The 23,081-nt window shown below is 43.4% G+C and overlaps 1 protein-coding gene across 1 annotated transcript in view; it reads left to right on the top strand.

Annotated features, from left to right (window-relative positions):
* LOC124722666 overlaps nt 1-23,081 on the top strand; it is a 509,646-nt gene that overhangs the window by 202,083 nt on the left and 284,482 nt on the right. Inside the window, exon 3 of the mRNA XM_047247811.1 lies at nt 10,986-11,043. The gene's annotated coding sequence lies outside the window, so the exon portion shown is untranslated. The remainder of the gene's footprint in view (nt 1-10,985; nt 11,044-23,081) is intronic.

The raw sequence follows: 23,081 nt of genomic DNA, 5'->3' as shown, positions 1-23,081 counted from the left end.
AAGGTTCTATTCTCTTCTTGTCTGAACTGTTTGTCGTCGACTATCAATTCTGTACAAAGCTACACTTCACACAAATTCCTTCAGAAAACACTACCAAATGCTTAAATTTAGATGAGATGCTAAGATTCCTCTTTTTTTTAAACGCTATTCTTCCTGTAGCCATTATACATTTTATATCCTCTCTATTTCTGCATCATCAGAGGACAGACATATTGTTCACCCAGCTTTGCAGGATCGTATAGCCACACCAGGAAATGAACTTGTGACCAGACAAGTATCCACACAGATGGTGTGACGATGTCTGGAGCAGTGTGGACAGTCAACTTGATAACTGTGTAGTCCATCAACAAAGGAAGTAGCTTACAGAACAATCGTTCGACCAACACTTGAATAATGATTGTCAGTATGGGATTCATAAGGAGGATAACAGTGGCATTTCAGACGAGATAACAATCGTATCTCAAAGTCAATGATAAGATAAAAGGAGGGTATCAAATTACGCATCCGGTGTCGGGTTACACACTTGGGTCACATATTCAATGTCCCCCCCCCCCCTTGGGAATGACCAGGTATTGATAAAGGTCACCCAGGGAAAGCTCTCACACCTTCGGTAATTCAGTGAGTTATCTTCAAGGTTATCCAGGGGATCCCCCTGACATACCCAAGCAACTTGGGCAAATTGATTACGTGTATTCATGGTCGTGACGTAACTCGATACTGGTCACGTATTATACAATTTGTGAGAAACCCATGGACTAGTTAGAGCACATTAAAATGGTGGTAAACCCATGGACCAATAAGGTTCGAGCTCTCCTTTATCATTCTTCATCAGTAGTTCAACTGAGTAGACCTATTCATTCAAGGTCTGAGCATCATGGAGGGAAGGCGTGATTCTTGTTTGCTATAAACAATAGCAAATTAAGTTCCGAATTATCAACAATAATTTTCTCTCTCTATAGTTCAGTTGCGGGACCCTAGTCAGTTGTACTGTGATAGTGTAAGGGTCAAGTTATTCTGTAAATAATTACATTAATAATAACTTGTTTATTGACAATAATTCTTTCTTAATGTTAACAATTTTTGTGTGTTTATTAACAATAGTAATTTCTTAATTTACGGCTTATTTACAAGGTTAATTTACAATAATTTATTTCTTATTGTAATTTAAAAGATTGCATATATACATGTACATACATACAAATATATTGAAGAGGAACTTAAATACTATGTTTCCCATTTTGTTTCTATATACGCTCCTTAATCTTTTATACAATATTTACATTTTCTTTCCGATCCTTCTACACACACACACACACACACACACACACACACACACACACACACACACACACACACACACACACACACACGACCTGTATAGGCTGTTGAAATCCAGTAAAGGATGTAACTGAAATTGTCAAATGGCTTGGACTCCTCCTCACTCATTTACGGGTTATTCGCCGTGGCATACCTGCACAGGCACTGGAAACGTGCCTCGCAAACCCCGCATTCAAAGAAGAGCAGCATATCAACAGCAGTCAACAGTTTGACACTGACCCATGTCTTCCTTAACATTGCATCCCACGAAAGTTCTGGTGCAGTGAAATTGAAGGCAGGGTCCAAACAGTATGTGCCAAATTCCTGCCAAACATTCTCTGTGTGCTCATGCTCCGCAACCAGTAAAGGTAGTGCCTCTTAGTTTACTAGAGAATGTGGTTATCCCGGGCAATGTGGTTTTGTGGAGTGTCTCTATACAATCCGGGTATTCGTAGGGAAAGACCCCCCCTCCTTCGTCATCACTAGCTGATTCATTGCATCATTGGAATGATACGTAGCTCTAGTGATATGCATATCATCCTAAGACAGCATCTCAGCAAGTTTCCAGAGATACATGTGCATGAAACTGAGTGAATCCATATTCTTGGCATGATCCTCTTGGGAAGGGAGATGTTCTCCTCAACAGTGTTAAGAACGACGGTGACCTTATCATCCTTCAACCCGAAATCACCCAAGTGCCGAACGAGGAAGTGGGCGTCATAGAAAAAGACGGATATTTGCCGTGGCATTAGGTGCTTCAAGTTGCATGCATTGTGAGCTGCGCTGCGGAGCTTTCCTGTGAGATGACAGTGATCTCTACGTTGATATCCCACGTCTCTATCCAGTGGCATACCACAAATGTGACACTCAAATGCCTGCTCACACAAGGCATTATTCTCCTCTGAGTTGGTCATTGGGACGTTGTTGAGATAAATCCCATCAACTTCCCAAATAAGTATTTCAAGCTCACCGGGCATATATCTCGTGGGACTATCCCTGACGTAAGATTCGAATTTGTTGCAACTGTGACATACCAGTATACAGCTTGATATGCTATCAAATTCAGTACGTACCGTTCTGTGAAGGTAGTTTGGGAGGTAGAGGAGTTGCTTTCACAGTGCGTCACAGGAGCTAGGAAACACTACAAGTTAGTGTGAACGACAAAGGGACATCGCTCCTCGTGGTATGTGTTCTTAAACTTTCAAGACCTTTTTATCCTAGGTAGGCATTTCCACAGGTACAAGTTCCTGGCTTGAGCTGCCAGTGAAGTGCCTTTCTAGATACTAATGGTAAATGAGTTGCATCTACAGCAAAAATGCTGAGCATCATAATGTTTGGACATTTGGGTGGAAAGTAGGTGGGACATGTTTTTGAAGCACACGTATTGCTTTTCATTTCCCTTGGAGGGACTGCAACAGGTCTACATGCCTGGGATGCTGACAGGCTAATTTTGAAAAGTAGAAGGGTCAAATTACTTTATGCTTGTCTTCTTTGTTCTGCATAGTGTGTTCATGTGTGTTCACTTTCTGGCTCAACAACACCCCGGTGTACAAGTGAATTGAATAATCAGGGTACTGCCTCTTGAATTTGGGTAGGACCTGGAGTTTTACGGGGAATGAGAGGCCTTGGAAATTATAACGCCAGGGGACATCACATGTTTTACCTGTTCTCGGATCAGAGGAATGTTAAGTGTGATTTCTATCGCTAGCCAGAAGTTACCATGCAAAGCAATAATTATCTGTTAGAACTTGGACATTAACACAACCACATACAGCGAAAATATGTTTCAGAAGGGAAATGTAACTGGACCCCCCCCCCCCCCCCCAAAATAAGTGGATTAGAGAGATACGAGTATATATCGAGATGGAGAACACAGCTGAGTGCCTTACCAGACCCTCTGTCCTGCATTTTGGAAAAATGGCCTAGTATGATTCTCTTGGTGATAATTTTGAATCTATGAGCAACTCACGCTGTGGTATCACACCATTTCTCCCCCAGATTTGGACAATGCTCTTCTCCTCAGCAGCAGCATCACTTCCCTCTTTCGGAATGCATCAGTACACAGTACAGAACTACATTGCACTTAATGGTAGACACCGCGTTTTGTCGATGTATCCAGGGAGCTTCCGTTCCAGAACTGCTTGACAAGCGTTAAGTGAAGTGACCAGATCTCGGCAGACTGCTTTCGAGTTACCGTTGTGGGGAAGTCCTGCAGCCACACTGGACTACTCTATGATTGCTGGCGCATTTGGTGACAGGATCTCACTTGCCCACACGAGATCTTGCCACCAAATGCGCCAACAATCATAGAGTTTTCCGGTGTGGCTGCTGGATCCGTAACAGCGTGGCTGTGGGTGCTGCCGCTGCTGCTAGACCCAATCTGCGTAACGTCCCTCCCAGTCTTTGCTTTCACAGGAAGGGCCCAGGTGAATTTGGAATTCATATCTGGATCATTAAAATATATTTGAGTACGTTCTCTTCTCTCATACCCACGAGTTCTCCCTACCATAAATCATGCAGGCCACGTATATGACTCATATGTGCTGGAACGTTTTGAGAGTAGGCCTGTGGAGTTAACGCACGACCATCTCCATTATTCAGTAATGCGTCTCTCTCAAAGTTCAGAGATGATTGATATTTCGTTTGTGTGAGCTGTATTCCCTGCTGCAGCTGAGGCTATTAGAAGGCATAGTCGATCCATGATTTTATTAGTCTCATCATAATAAATGTACTCCACAGGTAATGTGTTTATCTTTTTATGCTGAATGCCAACGCCTTGACCTTCAGTATGTTCCCTGTTCAACACTGTACTGTTAATGTGTTGGTGTAGTATATCCTCCTCCTTCTTCTTCTTCCTCCACCATCTGACGCCACTATGTGTGAGAGCTGTTTAATATGTTTTGCTGTGGGTCTAGACATTTCAGAGGGAGACAGTTCATGCTCCAGCTGCCCCATTTTGAACAGTCTCAGTTTGTGGCGAATGGCATTCCACGCTTCTGTGACTTTGCATTTTATCGATATTCTGTTGCATACTGCTCACACTTAGAGATAGTACACATCTTATATACTCTGAGGGTGATGAGTTGTCCGTCTTCTTAAGTCTTCTATCTCAGTTTCATCTCGACAGACTCTCATTCGTCTCCCCCGTCAGGGATTCGTCCAACTTCAATTTCATAGCTATTCCCTTGATAAACACATACGGTTCTGTTAGCCTCGCATTGATACTTATGTTGACTGCTTCAATGTTTTTCCTCTACGTATGGCTCACTTTTTTGGATTTTGTCGTTGAACTCTTTGACTTTTGTAACTGCTGCCCTGATAGATACTGCTATCCAATTCCGTTAACTGTGTGTTGATATCTTGCTCTCTCTGCAGGATTCTACCATTCAGCTGAGCTTCATCTTTCGCAGTCACTGCCTTGACACCACTATCCAGTTCCATTAATCTTGAGGTGATCGTCTCAATTTTTCTGTCGATGTATAAATGTATGTAAGGCTTGTGCGTGACCCTATCGAGATAAGCGCTTATTGCATACGTGGGAATTTAACCATAGCCTACGATATACTGATACAGTTACTCTTTGGTACACTGCCTTTTATGGACAGTCTCATCTAAGTTTCGTCTATATCGGCTCTCCTTCAATTCACTAGTTTTACTAGTAACCAGAAAGCCACTCTGCGAATTATTCCAGCAATCCCTGCATATGGTTACAAATTCATTGAATAACATGTTGGTTCCTACATGAGCTTCGTTAAATATGCCTCAAATTAAGATTGTCCTGTGACTTCTGAAATTTTCCCGGCGTATTTCTTCTATCGTGGCAGAATGTCGACGGGATCCGGCTGCATACCCGGAAATTATTAGAATAAGATTGTCCTGTTTGAAAGCGATAATAAGGTTTTCATTATCCCTGGCCAACTGCTTCTGGATCCTTGAGTATCTCTGGCTCAAATAAAATATATAAACTTGCATATGGCAGCCAAAGCAAAAATATTTCCGGATCCCATTCTCATTCTCCTCTGCGAAGTTATTTAATATGAGTACACTGTGTGGCTTCATACTTTCAGGCAATCACTGCTTTTGCTGAATGTCTGGTAAGTTACTCTCTCAATGTCACTCAAAATTTCGTGCATTAGCTGATATTTTGGCCTAGTGTTAGAACAAGATCAATCGTCCTGCTATCTGAAGGTCCTATAGTTAAAGCAAGTATATTATTGCATGGCAATGATTCAGTCTTTTTTCCTCCGACATGCATCATCATCATAACACTAGGCGGTTCCCGCAGACTTTGCTGTTAAATATTCTAATTGTTCCAGGGAAGTCTCCTGCTGTGACCGAATGATCTCTCAGCATTACTGATGGCGAGTGAATGTTGCTGTGGAACAAAGCAGAAATATGAATTGATGTCTCACATAGTCGATACCATTCATCTACAGATGTCATTTCAGACTGTAGCTAACGTTAAACAACATAATTACAATGCCATGTTGCTGCCTGCTGCTGCTTCACCACGCCGCCTGATGTTATGCTCATCGACATCTTCCCTTTTACTGGTTCTCTCACAACTGGGTGAGCTATTTAACGACAGCTGTTTATATATACTGCAGTAACAAAACTCATGGGATAGCGATATTAAAGTATATAGATGGCGGTAGTATTGCATCGAGTATACAAGGTATAACAGGGCAGTGCATTGGCGGAGCAGTCATTTGTATTCAGGTGATTCACATGAAAAGGTTTCGAACACGATTATAGCCGCACGACGGGAGTTAGCAGACTTTGAACGCGGAATATTAGTTGGAGCTAGACACATGGGACATTCATATTTGAAAACCTTCAGGGAATTCAGTATTCCGAGATCTATAGTGTCAAGAGTGTGCCAAGAATACCAAATTTCAGGCATTTCCTCTCACCACAGACAACGCAGTGGCCGACGGCCTTCACTAACAACGGAGAGCAGTGACATTTGCATAGAGTTGTAAGTGCTAACAGATAACCAGTACTGTATGAAATAACCACAGAAGTTCAGACTAGTCACGGTGTTCCAACTTCACGATGAACATATCCCTTTTGGAGATGCTCCGAGGGCAACAAACGTTGCTAGAAGGCATTCGCACCGTCATACACTCCCGGCGCGTGGTTTTACGGTATGGGGTGCTGTTGGGTAGACAACACGATCGTGTATGGTTCACATGGCCGGTAATATGGGCAGCAGCTGTTACGTTTCCGACATGTTAAGGTCGATGGCCATGCCGTATCTTCGCGGTCTCCGTGACATCTTTCAGCAAGATAATCGAAGACAGAATGATGTCTGTTCTGTACTAACTTACCTCTATACATAGATTATTCGAGTGTTACCCTAGTCAGCACATTCTCTAGATCTCTCACCCTTTCAAAATATCTGATCATGGGTTGCCGTGAGTCTGTCACGCCACCACTCGCCAGCGACTAAGATTGGCTAACTGGCGTACAACTGAAGCAACATGGAACGACGTAATAGTATCTGTTATCAGAGCTCAGTTCGACCCGATGCTCAGCCAGTGTAGAGGCGTTGTTGATGCCAGAGAGGGCAGCTGTGTGTACTAAATTTCGCACCTTGTACACTCCCAAATCACAAATTTAACCATGTATTCTTCCGTTCTTTCTGCTATACTGTATACGCAGTTACGCACCAGTAGTAAAATTTCGTTGTTTGCTATCCTTCCTGGTGAAACAAATGTAATGACCAAAATTGTAGTTTCTTCGAAACTACAGTGATTGTTGTTGGACAGTATGTGAATGAAATAATCCTCCTTTTAAACACAAAATTTTATCGAGCTTCTCAGAGATGTGACATAGTTACAAGCCATGCGGATTTTGAATACACTCTTGCAATATCAGTGTCCGAGCTCTTACTGTGCTGCTTTCCGATAAACGGTACTTCGGGCTGTAGGCATCTCGTAGGCTATGTGACACTTCTATTTATTATATGAGTGGCGTAATATAGACACGAATTACTATTAAGCCGACTAGATACTTCATTACGAATGCTTCACCAGATATTGTGCTTTTTTCAACTCCTGGGAGCTGATGCGTGGTTGGCAGTAGTTAGTACGCTCATCAACCAGTTTCTGTTCTTTCCAGTGTGCATGTTGAGTGGCGAGAAAATGTCTGTATCTCTTTATGCGTCCTGAATCTATCGTATCTTGTTCTTAGGATGTCTGCGAGAGATATTCCATGTTGACAGAAGTGTTTTGGCACAGTTTTCCTCCAGTATCGGTTCTCGAAATTTTCCTAACAGTATTTCACGGAAACTACGTCGTCTTTCTTTCAAAGATTGCCATTGAAAATCCTTTCTGCAATCAGTGCTCCACAACGTTTCGATGATTCAGAAGAAATATTTTAAAACAGCCAAAAGCTGTTACATTAATAATTTCGGTTCTAAAACATCACTAGGTCGACAAAATAATATTAACATAACATTGGAGAATGGTTCATTGACATCAAAAGTACAGGCGGAAGATAGGAATCCATTTGATGCCAACAAACTGACATATTGTTAAACCATTGTGCTTGATACGGTTGCCGGCGGCTGGTGGCCGAGCGGTTCTAGGCGCTTCAGTCTGGAACCGCGCGACGACTACGGTCGCAGGTTCGATTCCTGCCTCGGGCATGGATGTGTGTGATGCCCTTATGTTAGTTAGGTTTAAGTAGTTCTAAGTTCTAGGGGACTGATGACTTGAGATGTTAAGTCCCATAGTACTCAGAGCCTTATATATACGGTTGTTAAGTTCCGAGCGCCCACCGTATAGCGCAAATGTTGGAAAACAGTGAAAACTGTAGACACCGTAAAGCCGTAGACACGTTTGCATAGCTAAGGAAGTTCAAGCCTGTGTAAGAGTACGAAGCCTGCAGTGAATACTCTTAAGCAGACTAGGACTCTGTTTAGCCGTGAGAATGTTTTTATGGCTTTGTGGTGTTTTATCGGTTTTTATGGTTACCAGACATTTAGCCAGAACCACTCTTACGCTATACAGAGAGCATTCTTAACTTGGTCATCATATGTCATTACCTTGCATTTTTCAAGATTTAAAGAGAGCTTCCATTCATTACACTAAGTGGATATTTTTTCAAAGTCTTTCCGTATCTTCTTACGATCGTCCAACTACTATAATTTCCCGTATGTTACAAGATCGTCAGCAAGCTACTTAATGGTACTACTGACTCTGTCCGAGAAATCGTTTATTGTAGACTGGAACACTCGAAGCCCTGTTACGCTGCCTCGGGGCACCCCGGACGTCAATTCCGTTTCTGTTTAATATTCGCCGTCCAGCACAACGTATTAGCTTCCATTATTAAAAATTCTTCGTGCCAGTCGCGCATCAATGAGGATACACCACATGATTGTATTTTGTTGTGTTACAATGTCAATTTCCTTGGGGTTATCTAGATCGGTGTAGGTAAATGGATAAACATAACGTCACGGATAATGCGCTCTTGTGAAAGTAAAACTCTCTCTCTCTCTGTCCGTGTGTGTGTGTGTGTGTGTGTGTGTGTGTGTGTTTAAGCGAAGTGCCGGAAAGTCAGTTTGGAAAACCGTTGGACAAGAGCGCCATCGACAGATGTTTTCGGCGAACGAGGCAGAGAAAGGATTTTGTGTGCTAGAAGTTGTCCTTTATCAATCGATAGTTACTGTGCGAATAGCTTTCCTTGGCAAGTTCCACAAGAAGCTGCCAGTTTACAACAGCATAGTGAAGTGCTACAAGAAAGTCGAGGAGAATGGTTGGTTGTGCGATGCGAAACATTCGGGCCGATCGGGCGTATCTAAAGAGACAATGGAACGTGTTAGGAACGTGATGATGTGAAGTCCCACAAAGTGTTCCTATCAGTTGATGCGGAACTGAACACTTCTCAGCCAACAGTGTGGAAAATTCTTCGTAAGGGATTAAGAATGAAGCCGCACAAACTGCGCGTTCTGCAGTTTTGTATCGATATGCAGAACCATGTTGAAAATAAAATACCGTTTCTGCCACAGAACCTCGAAGACTACAGCGACATCGCATGGCAGCAGCTTTTCTTACCGTCACTTCTGATACGCTGGGTTGGGTATGGGCAATATTTGACTACCAATTAGATGCGTGCACTGCGACGAAGGATGGGTGCACACAACATTTACAAAGAGTTATCAGTTATTATCGCTTAATCTGTCTTAGTCCGCCCTGATAGCTGAGTGGTCAGCGCGTCGGTCTGTCACGCCAAGGGCCCCGGGTTCGATTCCCGGCTGGGACGGAGATTTCCTCCGCTCAGGGACTGGGTGTTGTGTTGCCTTCATTATCATTTCTTCAGTGGAAGGCAACAGGAAACCACTACTGGAACCACTTCCCTAGGCGCTCATGCGATGGACGTCTCTGACGAGGCTTCCCCCATGACAAGACGTGCCGTAAGGCAGAACACAATGTTGTAATCTGTCTTAAGCTTAATGCAATTAATTAAAGAGAATTTCACGCCAGCTGCGTTTAGCTTCTGCATACAAAGCATTTTCTGTGGTTAATAAAAGCGAAACGTGTCTAGTGTAAAATACTCTTCAATCAGTTGCAGTAAGTTTGAGACGAAAAACGCAATAATAATTGATTTTAACAGCTGCTGCGGAAGATAACCATGCAGACGAACATATTAAAAATGGAAACTTTGAAATTTTGTCTTTCATGTATTGTATCTTTGTTACGTAGTTCTTGGCAGTTCATGTGTACCGATTTTTCTAAACGTTCACGTGAATCTTCTATTAGTAAGATATTGTGCGTGCGAAAAGCAAGCCGTGTTTCCTGTATTCGTTCGCTTCTTCGAAAGTAGTGTCTTTCTCTCCAGGAACGTCAAAGTGTTTGGCTTAGAATATGTTGAGATATTTGCAACAGACGGAAATTAGCGATTGGTTTGTATTTCTGTGTATCCATTCTTCAAACACCGTAGGACAATGCAAAGAAAGAACAGACATATTTTCGGGATAAAAGGGTCAAGTTCTGTTTTAACTTTAAAGATTCTTCTATTACTTGAAGACATTGCCATAAATGTGGTGTAAAGCAAATAATGTCTATCGCCAAAATTAGCGATAGAAGAGCGATGCCGGCAATGTTCAGTGAATTTGAAAGCAATATCTTATTTGAAGGTTTTCAGAAGTGACCACAACCGGTCGCCTTTCTTTATGGTAGAATAATTACAAATATGAAAATAAAAATTCTAAAACATTCCATCATCGAGAAAGGCGGCTGGTAGCAGTCATTTCTGAAAACGTTGATTTATCACAGTCACTGTGTTCCACATCCACAATCGATAAAAGTTTTTTAATATCTTATCTACTGTACTGACGAAGAACCGTAGGAAATTTTGTCAACGGATCACTGTCTTCTATATTGTTGCGCATTGCCCATTCTGGCAGCGAAACAGACGATGACAGAAAGAAGGCTAGGATAGAGGTTCTTTGTTCACAAATTATTTCTGTGTCAAAGTTAATGACACACACTGGCTCCGTGCTTAAAACACGAAAAAGAATATATGGAAGATGATAGTCTCCTCTTTCTTTCCTTGAAGGCGTCCACAGGACTGCCGTATCTGCTGTTTAAGTTGGGTACTTTTTCTGTGTTTTCACTTTTTCGGTGCCCATATATTGAAACAGTTGTTCTCTTCTGTTACAGCCGAATTGCAACAGCGGCTGGTCAATATCGTTAGCACCAGCAAAAGTTTCTAAATCAGGTAAGGTCGCTAAAACTCAATAGCTCTCGCTCTACTCTCAAAGCTCACCCTGCTTTCATTGTCCTTTCGCTGTATCATCCATTTATATTACGAACCGTGCTACGAGGCGATAATATGCCCACAAATTACAAATAAATCAGTAAACCCCGATTCTTTAAAGAATCGAAATCCCAGGTATAAAACATCTTCAAACGTCTGATTACTTTGCAAATAGTGTTAAATGTTTTGAGGTTAAGCATCCAAGCGAGGAAAAGTTTAGAACATTTTTGAAATTGCTCTTAAATTTTGTTGTAAGTCGTTGAGTGCTCTTATTATGAAACTGTGGATGAAATACAGGGTGTACATAAAGTCCGGAAACACTTTCAATTGTTTATCGCACAAGAACCAAACATTGTACAGATATCATACATATGTCATTTTGAAGAGAAACCCTGAAAGTTTTCCTCCATATGTACCGCCACAGTGTAGTTTGGTAATTTGCCGATAGTCAGCGCTAGTCGAAAACTTGGCGAGTTCAGGTGCGGAGGGGGCTGTTTCATGAAATGGCCTCCCCGATCACCAGATCTCACTCCGTGTGACTCTTTTCTGTGGGTATATGTACCGCCTCTACCACGTGATGTAGCAGAGCTCCGGTACAGAACATGGGAAGCGACTGCCACAGTTGACGATGCCATGCTGGGACGGGTATGACAAGAACTCGATTACCGTATTGACGTCTGCCGGGTCACTCATGGTTTGCATATCGAATGTCTGTAAAAAAAAAGCTTTCAGAGTTTCTCTTCAAAATACAATATGTATGACATCTGTAGAATGTTTAGTTCTTATGCAATAAATAATTGAAAGTGTTCCCGCACTTTATGTACACCCTGTATAGTTTGGGTAATTAGCGCTCCGTTTTAAGCAAATGGAGGTTTTTCACGCACGTCTATGTTTATGACATCATATTTCATGAACTGTGTGTCGTGCAATGGTTTAATTTTACGGGCACATTCAGTGATACATGTAAATATTGTCTGCAAAATGTGTTGGGAATACAGTTCCTAAGAAGGAAGTAAGAAATTAAAACTTCATGCCTGATGAAGTTTTACTGCATGAATATCGAAAGTGTAGTAAACGATAAAATTTTTTGGTTTCATCATTTTGAGGGGGGCGCCAGCGAGAAGAAGCTTTATGCGTGTTTGAAATTATGCTGAAAGTTTGTTGGAAGATGCTAAGTGCTCTTACTCTCAGATAGTGAATGAATAAAATGCAAGTATTTGCGCGCACTCAGTTACGCTGACTTAAGACAAACACGCAGGCCCTAACTGTAATACTTTTCGTATTGTGTTAAATTTTTAACATAAGTTACGCCTCTTAATCAGTATGCATGCGACTGCCTGTTTACCAAATATGTTCCAAAAAGTCCGCATAAAAACGGGATTTTTTGGTGCTCATACCTCGGGTTCTGTTGATGATAAAAAGATAGGGTCAAGAGTTTTGGATAGCCCTTGAGTTCGAATCCACTTGTATACCCAAAAGAAGAATCTTCTCATTGTAACGATCCTACGGTACAGGATCAACGTATGAATGTTACACACTTCGTCCTGCTTAGGGAAATATAGTAAATGGGTTGTTTCTTTTTGCATTTGATGTGGTATACGGTGAGCTTGATAGATATTATGGAGGCACCATTGGTTCATGGGCGGTTCGTCGGAAAACCCAAAAAAGCATTATTTACTGTATTTTCGCGGCCAGCAGCGCCCAAAAACCCAGCCGAGTATTCGATGTCGGCTTTAGACAGTAAATGGCTGAAATTTTTACAATGTATTCCTAAAAGACCCATCTCTAATAACATTGAAAATTTTCTTGATATCTTTATTCGTTTCCAAAATACAGAGGTTCAAAGGTACCGTACCTCTACACGTAAAATTCGATATGAGACGAAATCTAAATAGTAAATAACATTGACAGAAAGCGATAGCACAAGGATAAACGAGACAGTGCCAAGAGGGGAGGAATAAAGAGAAAGTGGAAGTGGATGAAAAGATAATGAGAGACAGAATGTATGACAATGACAATGAGGAAGAGAGATATAATGACAGTGAGGGGGAGAGCTATTTTTTTTATTTTTTCTGGTGACTTCCTCCTGAGTAGTCCCCGCCCAAAGATGCGAATGGGGAACTACACTCCTGGAAATGGAAAAAAAGAACACATTGACACCGGTGTGTCAGACCCACCATACTTGCTCCGGACACTGCGAGAGGGCTGTACAAGCAATAATCACACGCACGGCACAGCGGACACACCGGGAACCGCGGTGTTGGCCGTCGAATGGCGCTAGCTGCGCAGCATTTGTGCACCGCCGCCGTCAGTGTCAGCCAGTTTGCCGTGGCATACGGAGCTCCATCGCAGTCTTTAACACTGGTAGCATGCCGCGACAGCGTGGACGGGAACCGTATGTGCAGTTGACGGACTTTGAGCGAGGGCGTATAGTGGGCATGCGGGAGGCCGGGTGGACGTACCGCCGAATTGCTCAACACGTGGGGCGTGAGGTCTCCACAGTACATCGATGTTGTCGCCAGTGGTCGGCGGAAGGTGCACGTGCCCGTCGACCTGGGACCGGACCGCAGCGACGCACGGATGCACGCCAAGACCGTAGGATCCTACGCAGTGCCGTAGGGGACCGCACCGCCACTTCCCAGCAAATTAGGGACACTGTTGCTCCTGGGGTATCGGCGAGGACCATTCGCAACCGTCTCCATGAAGCTGGGCTACGGTCCCGCACACCGTTCGGCCGTCTTCCGCTCACGCCCCAACATCGTGCAGCCCGCCTCCAGTGGTGTCGCGACAGGCGTGAATGGAGGGACGAATGGAGACGTGTCGTCTTCAGCGATGAGAGTCGCTTCTGCCTTGGTGCCAATGATGGTCGTATGCGTGTTTGGCGCCGTGCAGGTGAGCGCCACAATCAGCACTGCATACGACCGAGGCACACAGGGCCAACACCCGGCATCATGGTGTGGGGAGCGAACTCCTACACTGGCCGTACACCACTGGTGATCGTCGAGGGGACACTGAATAGTGCACGGTACATCCAAACCGTCATCGAACCCATCGTTCTACCATTCCTAGACCGGCAAGGGAACTTGCTGTTCCAACAGGACAATGCACGTCCGCATGTATCCCGTGCCATCCAACGTGCTCTAGAAGGTGTAAGTCAACTACCCTGGCCAGCAAGATCTCCGGATCTGTTCCCCATTGAGCATGTTTGGGACTGGATGAAGCGTCGTCTCACGCGGTCTGCACGTCCAGCACGAACGCTGGTCCAACTGAGGCGCCAGGTGGAAATGGCATGGCAAGCCGTTCCACAGGACTACATCCAGCATCTCTACGATCGTCTCCATGGGAGAATAGCAGCCTGCATTGCTGCGAAAGGTGGATATACACTGTACTAGTGCCGACATTGTGCATGCTCTGTTGCCTGTGTCTATGTGCCTGTGGTTCTGTCAGTGTGATCATGTGATGTATCTAACTCCAGGAATGTGTCAATAAAGTTTCCCCTTCCTGGGACAATGAATTCACGGTGTTCTTATTTCAATTACCAGGAGTGTATTTTACCTCTTGATAATTTCACTCAAGTGAATGCAACTTCATTACGCCATACAGTAACGCTGCCTGTCCTCGGTAAATAAAGCTGCGTTAGTCTCATGTGTTTTCCTACATACAGTACCAACATAGCAAGGCCATGATAGCTAATGTTACAAGCCCAGGTCAGTCCCTCAGCCATCAGTTTCCCATTGTCATATAGAATATTATTTTTGTCAGTAGCCTGCTTTGTACACCTTTTCGTGAAAAATCATTAGACGAAATGAAATAAAAGTCTATTGAAATGTTTGTTCCGGTGTTGGTCCCTTGCCAATAGCAAAGAGCTTCATCCTCATTACAAGTCTTCTCATAAATATATTGGAGAGGGAGCCATGTAGAGGTACACGTTTTTTATTTTTTTATTTTTTATTTATTTTTTAAACAAGCAGTCGCAATGAGCAATAAAGTGATCTAGCCCGCTCGGTTAGCCGTCCGGTCTAACGCACTGCTTCCCGGGCGGGAAGGCGGCACGAATCCGCCCGGCGGATTCATGTCGAGGTCCGGTGTGCCGGCCAGTCTGTGGATGGTTTTTAAGGCGGTTATCCATCTGCCTCGGCGAATGCGGGCTGGTTCCCCTTTTTCCGCCTCAGTTACACTATGTCGGCGATTACTGCGCAAAAACTGTCTCCACGCACGCGTACACCAAACATTTGGGGTTACACTCGTCTGGTGTGTGACGTTTCCGGGTGGAGGGGGGGGGGGGGGTGCATCGGTTTGGAGTGTGAACGGTGTATCGGAACGCGTAATCATATGCTAACCTGTGATTCTACTTCTATCCATTTCAATGAACCAAATTTTATGAAACCAACTGAGGAGCTACTTGGATGAGAAGTAGAGGCCCTGGTCACGAAAGCCGACAACGGCTGAGAGGGCACTGTTCTAACCACATGCCCCTCCACATGCGCATTCAATTATGCCTATCGGCTAAGGATGACAGCGGTCGGTAGGTACCGTTGGGCCTTCCGGGGCCTATTCGGACGGAGTGTACTTACCTCGGCCATCAAGTGCTTTTTTTCCTGCACAAGTTGAAAAAGTCTTCTACTTTCAGTGTCTCATTTCCTAATCTAATCCCCTCAGAATACTAAATTTAATTCGACTTCTTTCCAATATCCTTATTTTACATTTGTCTATGTTCATTTTATGGTCTCTTTTTCAAGACGCTATTGATTCCATTGAATTAGTCTTGTAAGTCCCTTGCCGCCTCTGACAGAGTTAAAATGCCATAGGCAAACCTCAAAATTTCTGTTTCTGCTCCCTGAACTTCAAATTTCCTTACCAGATTTCTCCTTGATTTGTGCTCAGCATACTGATTGAATAAAATGATGATGGGATACCGCTTTCTCTCACTCTTCTCTCAACACACAGTTCCTCTATATGTTCTTACCCTTATAAATGCAGTCACGTTGCTGTAGAAGTTTCAAGTAACCTTTGTCTTGTTGTATTTTATCCCTGATACCTTTCGCATAAAATCGTTAAGGGCGAGGCCAGAGACATTTAAAAAAGAGCACGGGAGCAGGTATAGGTCATTAGTCCATCGCTACATACCCGAATGGCATCACTTACTGTGGATGCACGTGAAATTGTACACTGAGGTGACGAAAGTCAAGAGATAGCGATATGCGCATATACGGATGGCGGTAGTATCGCGTACACAAAGGGCAGTACATTGGCTCAGCAGGAATTTGTACTCGGGTGATTCATGAGAAAAGGTTTCGGACATGATTATGGCCACAAGACGGGAATTAAGACTACGAACGCGGAATGGTGGTTGGACATCCCATTTCGGAAATCAGTAGGGAAGTCGGTATTCCGAGATCCTCTGTGTCAAGACTCTGTCGAAAACTCTAAATTTCAGGCATTCTCTCTCACCGTGGACAACGCAGTGGCTGACAGCATTGACTTAACGACCAAGGGCAGTGGCTCTTGCGTATAGTTGCCAGTCGTTACAGACAAACAACAGACTGCGTGAAATAACCGCAGAAATCAATATGGGACGTACGACAAACATATTCGTTAGAACAGTGCGTAAGAATTTGGCGTTAATGGGCTATGGCAACAGAAGACCGGCGCGAGTGCCTTTGCTGACAGCACAGCGTCGCCTGCAGCGCCTCTCGTGTACTCGTGGTCCTATCAGTTGGATCCTAGACGACTGGAAATGATGCCCTGGTCAGATAACTTGGTAAGAGCAGATGGTAGGGTTCGAATGTGGCGCAGACCTCACGAAGCCATGGACACGAGTTGTGAACAAGGCACTGTGCAAGCAATTGGTGGTGGCTCCATAATGGTGTGCGCTCTGTTGACATGGAATGGACTGGGTCCCCTGGTCCAACTGAGCCCTTCATTGACTCGAAATGTTTACGTTCGGCTACCTGGAGACCATTTGCAGCCATTCATGGACTTCATGTTCCCAAATAACGATAGCATTATCATGGATTACAGTGCACCATGGGACGGGGCACAGTTGTTCGCGATTGGTTTGAAGAACATTCTGGATAGCGGGAGCGAATGATTTGACCACCGAGAAGGCCTGACGTGAATCCCATCAATCATATATTGGACATGATCGAGATGTCAGTTCGTGCACACAATCCTCCACCAGTAACAGTTTCGCAATTATGGACGGCTATAGAGACAGCATGGTTCAGTATTTCTACAGGGGACTTTCGGCGACTTGTTGAGTCCATGCCACGTCGAGCTGCTGCACTACGACAGAGGAAAAGAGGTCCGACGCATTATTAGAAGGTATCCCATGACTTTTGTTACCTCGCTGTACATGGTGCTTTCGGATAATGAAGCATTTTTGTAATAATTTTATTTTAGCTGCAAAAAAGTTGCTACGCTCACAACAGTTCTTCAAAGTGGTGGCCCCCAACTTCTGTGCACGTGACATCGTCGTGCTAAGTTATTTTGAACCTGTTCCAACCACCACGGTGTTGTCACCGGCAGCGAGACTTGTTCCCAGGAGAGCCCATTCAGTCTCGACAGGTTTCACTCACACTAGACTTTCACAAAAAGAAAGAAAGTGGAGTCAGAACAAGTACTATCCTCTTCATATTAACTCTCTACTGAACGTCTTACGGCGACATCAGACATGTTTCATTCGGTCAGCACCTAACGAGATCATGCCGAATAGGCGAGGTGTCGATGAGTACCCGCAAGATGGCAAGCGCCTTGTACGAGATACGCGCACACTACCGTACATCATGTCACTGTTAAAACAAAGAATATTCGCCGTTTAGTAGTGGACAGTATTTCGGAACTCCTAGGTAGTGCAGCTAGTGTTGTGCGGCAGTATGTTAAGAAGGAAGTAAAAATCGAGAAGAAAAAAACTGGTAGTAAATGGCGTCACTTAAGTACAGAAACATATGTTTTCATCAGTTAAAAGTAAACTTCTATTCATAAACTACTTTTTATGAAATTTACATTTTGCGTTCGTAGAGAATCACGTGGAAATTATTTGTTGTTTTGGTGGCACAAAATCCTGTAGAATGTCTAATGAAGATTTTAACTTTGTTGATAATAACAAAGGGTACAAAGATCACGGAAATGTTGTTTTTTTTATTCCCAACCATTAGTTGGATCGGATTTTTTTTAATTTTAGGAAATTATTTTAAATTGGGATTGTTTTGAAAATCCGCCTTACGCATACACTATTTCTTTCTTTCTTATTCACCCAGACGAACTTCGACACTCCTGTGTCATCTTCTGTGGATAAAATTTTATTTCAGAAAATTACATTGCTAGCGAAACTGCGTATTTATAGGTAGATTTTTGTGCTCCTTTTGGTCGTTTTTGACAGCATGTCATATTTTCAGTCATGTTGCGTATCTCTAGTGGATATAATTTTTTAGTACTATTGAGTACATTGTTTCCACATTGTTATTTATAAGATTTCGCTCATAACTTTACTTCACACGCATTTTCCACAGAACGTGACAATGCGTGATTGAGAGGTACCAGAGACTATGGAAACAGAAGCGTCTGCTCAAATAATTTTTTGTCTCTTTTGTGGAAAATATGTCTGAAGTAAAGTTGTTTACGAAATTTTATAAGTAAATGTGTGGAAACAGTGTACTCAATAGCAGTATAAAGAGAGATCTACCAGAGATACGCAATAGGACGGAAAATATGATATGCCGTCACAGACGACAAAAAGGGCACAAAGGCCCACCTGTAATAACGTAGTTTCACTAGCAATTTAACTTTCAGAAATAAAATTTGACCCACAGAAGATGACACACAAGTCTGTGTAAATAAAAAGAAACTGCAGTCACGGGCTGGGCGGCTAATCCCGGCGGAGGTTCGATTCCTCCCTCGGGCATGGGTGTGTGTGTTTGTCCTTAGGATAATTTAGGTTAAGTAGTGTGTAAGCTTAGGGACTGATGACCTTAGCAGTTAAGTTCCATAAGATTTCACACACATTAAATAAAAAGAAACAACAGTGATTGCGTAAGGCGGATTTTCAAAACAACCCAAATGTTAAATCTCAAACACGGAAAAAGTGAAGAGGAGCTTCAAACCTTAGTAAGATGATTCTCTCAAAGTCATGCCAAGTATTTAGATTAAGTAATGACGCGGAGGGACGCCAACAGCTCTTTTTTCCTCGATCCATATCTGAATGGAATAGAACAGGAAGCACTCTCGGCCACGCACTGTACAATGGCTTTCGTAGTGTGTACGTACATCTACAGCTATATCTACATCTGTACTCCGCAAGCCACCTTACGGTGTGTGACAGAGGGTACTTTGTGTACTACTGTCATTTCCTGCCGGCCTCTGTGGCCGAGCGGTTCTAGGCGCTTTAGTCCGGAACTGCGCTGCTGCTACGGTCGCAGGTTCGAATCCTGCCTCGGGCATGGATGTGTGTGATGTCCTTAGGTTAGTTAGGTTTAAATGGTTCTAAGTCTAGGGGACTGATGACCTCAGATGTCAAGTCCCATAGTGCTTAGAGCCATTTGAACCATTTTTTGTCATTTCCCTCCATTCCTGTTCCAGTAGCGACTGATGCGCCGGGAAACGCATTTTAACACGAATCCCTCATTTCACCTTAATGGTTCTTTTGCGAGATATTACATACTAGGGAGAAATTTATTGGTTCTCTCTTTTAGGAACGTTCTTGGGATTTCAACACTAAACCACATCGTGATGCAGAAACTCCTCTTGCAGCATCTCACTGGAGTTGGCTGAGCATTGCCGTGACGCTTTTGCGCCTTCTAAGTGAACATGTGAAGAAACGCGCTGCTCGTCTTTGAACTTCTCTATTTCCTCTAGTCGTCCTATCTGGTACGGATCCAACACTGATGAGCAATATTGAAATATTGTCGAACGAGGGTTTTGTTAACCACCTCCTTTGTGGCGTACTACACTTCCTGAGGATGCTCCCAATGACTGTATCAGGCATCTGCCTTACCCGCGATTAGTTTTATGTGGTTGTTCCTCGTTAAATCGCCCCGTGCGCATATTGCTAGATATCTAATGGATGTGACTGGTCCCAGCGATCGCTGTAATCGTGTAGTTATACAATAATGGGTCTTTCTGCCTGTTTATATCCAATACGTTACACTTGGTTACGTTGAGGGTCAGTTGTCAGTCCCTCGCCAACTGTTAACCCTCTGCAGCTCTCCCTTCATTTCGCTACAGTTTTATAGCGTTGTATCTTCTCTGTATACAACAGCATCATCTGCGGTGAACTAGTCGGAGAATAGTAGAAATTTCTCGGGTATTTCCTTGTTTCTGCTCAAGATGGGAATGGAGAAGTTTCTGTTCGGAGAGCATTCCCTCAAGGAAAAAAGAATACTAGTGGATTCACCAAGCGCAGCGATCGACCTTGAACTTCAGAAGATGTCGGCAAAGGCAACAGTCCAAGTAACAGTCAGTAAATGTTACTGACAACTCAACAGCATGCTGTTGGAGTAGATCTACATTAGCGGAAAAGCTTCTGAAGCCATTGCTCTTGATGGGGACTTAAAAGCATTTGTTCAGCATATTCGAAACTCGGGAGAACTATCTCAAGAAGAGGTTTCTGATAAGTCTGCATGGATAAGAGAAGCGAGATCCCCACCGCAATCCGCGGACATAAAATTTTTTCAACCATTTTAATCCGTGCTGTATCCGAAGGTTTGACGGTGAGATTGCCTCTGATATAAAATTTAGTCTTCTAGTGTCGGACGTCATACTGAAAATTTCATAGACTGACATACTAGAAACCGATTTTAATGAACGTTAAGTTGTCACATTCTTCATACGTTCTGTAAGTTACATTTTAGTGCCATAGTTAATTAAACAAATTGTTAAATTTTCTGCGGAACATTGGTGCAACGTAGGCTAGTCAAATGACGTCGAGTAACCAGCTGTCACATGGTAAGGTGCTACACTTCTCAGTTTGCTAAGCATTGCGTTGTCTATTTGTAAATATACGCTGCCTAAAGAAAAGTGAAGCACCCAGAAGACATGGTCGGATTTTAATATAATTGCGTAAACGTAAACGCCATCAGCGGCTATGTAAATCATCAGAGTAACAGTTCTCTGTAACAGGTAGAACGGCCACCAGATTACCTTAGTTTTGTTCGCGGCTAGTTTTGTTACCTGACCTGGTAGGGTATATCAAGGGCATGAAGAGCGACACATGTTGAGTGATCATTGTGAAGAACACAGACATGCTGTGTACTCGTGTGAGACAGTGTTATCAGCACGTGACAGTCTGAAGGGGGTCTCATTATGGGTCTCCATTTGGTAGGCTGGTCGAATCATGTAATTGTTGGGGTATTCAGATGTGACAGTTGCCCGATGTTGGACCGGATGGGAACGTGAGGACAGACAAACTCCTCGTCGTCAATGTTCCTGTTCCGGCCGATCACGTCTGACCACCACTTGATAGGATCGGCGCCACATTGTGCACCACACACATCGTAAGCCCATCAAATGGGATGAATGTCACCCGAGAACAAGTAATGGAGTTCCCGCAACATTCTATAGGATGTACCACGTAAAACCAGTGCGCTTCACGCTCGAGATTCAAGTAACAGCTAACTAAAAAAGAGTATGTAATAATAACGTTAAAAAGCTGTACATCCTGTTTATAAGAGGTGCTGGATGTGGTGGTGATCATGGCAATCCAGGCATCGCTGATCGTGTGATGACGTTGCGAGCAGCACGCTTTAATTCTGCAGGCGTGATGTTAATTTCTCTAGTAATGTTCCGTTTAGGATCGTCAATGGTGCGAGGATTGTCAGCATACGCTTCACCTCTTAGTGTGCCCTATAAACAAAAATCACACGGTGTTAAGTCCGGGGACCTTGCGGGCCAGAAGCCTCTACTGACGCTACATCTTGTTGGAATACTGCATACAGTCTCTCTGCATCTGTTAATTGTGTATAAGTCAAAGATCTCTAGATATCCAGGTTTAAGGTGTAATTGAAAATGTGGGGCCAATAATGTGAACGCCGGACAACACACACTGAAAACCTATGTTCTCTGATCGAACCGGTTCTTCATGCAGAATATGTGGGTTGTCCTGCAACCAGTGTTTGAAATTCTGGGAATCTACATAACCTGACAAATGAAACCAGGTCTCATCTGGCATGCTGTAAATCAAAGGGAGCGGGTATCCGTTAACAATTGATGTTAACGGCCAGCTACAATAATTAACTCCTATTTTTTTCAAATCCTCGAATTTCTATTCTTGCACTACACTCATACGATATTTCATATATGTTAGTACACGATGACACGATGTACGAGATCATCAACTTTCTGCGATAAACTCCTTACTGGCTTGTGGAAACTTATCTAATGTCCGTGCTCCATGCGAATTCTGTCTGTAGTTTCAGGGGTCCTCACTGTTAGTCGCCTATTCCAGTATACATTCTGAACGGTTCCTACAGCCCTCTATTTCTTGCACAGATATTGAATATAGCTGGTCATGGAGAGTTTCCTACCAGAATATTTTGCTTGAGACACTTCTTTACAGTCCTTGATGAAGCCTGTCTTTATGCAACACTCCACAATGTCAAATCAGTGTTCTAATGCAAACTGCCCCATGACTGTAACAACTCAACAATACGAGCTTCTCACAACAACTGACCGACTGAACACACAGTTGCAGTCGCCTTTCCGATAAAATGCAGTATAGCCAACTTTTGAGACAGTGTTGCCACTTCAAATGCCATTTGACTAGATATAATTAGGCGATGTGAGGAGCACCGGTTTTATGTGGGACACCCTGTATGTCATCGCGCGCCACTGGTCAGATACTAGCAGTAGCCGTATTAGGGAAAACCATCCCACTTGTAGGTGTCAGTTATTACCACAACACAAACAGCTAACCTTTGGAGTGAAGCCATGACCCGGAAGCATGGACTGTTGATGAATGCGTTGCTTTGTGTTCGGCGATAAATCGCAGTTTTGTGCGACCACGG

The sequence above is a fragment of the Schistocerca piceifrons genome, chromosome X (genome assembly GCF_021461385.2).
Source record: "Schistocerca piceifrons isolate TAMUIC-IGC-003096 chromosome X, iqSchPice1.1, whole genome shotgun sequence".
Lineage (NCBI taxonomy): Eukaryota > Metazoa > Arthropoda > Insecta > Orthoptera > Acrididae > Schistocerca > Schistocerca piceifrons.
Note: the sequence above shows the minus strand (reverse complement) of the source record. Positions and strands in the feature narration are given on the sequence as shown.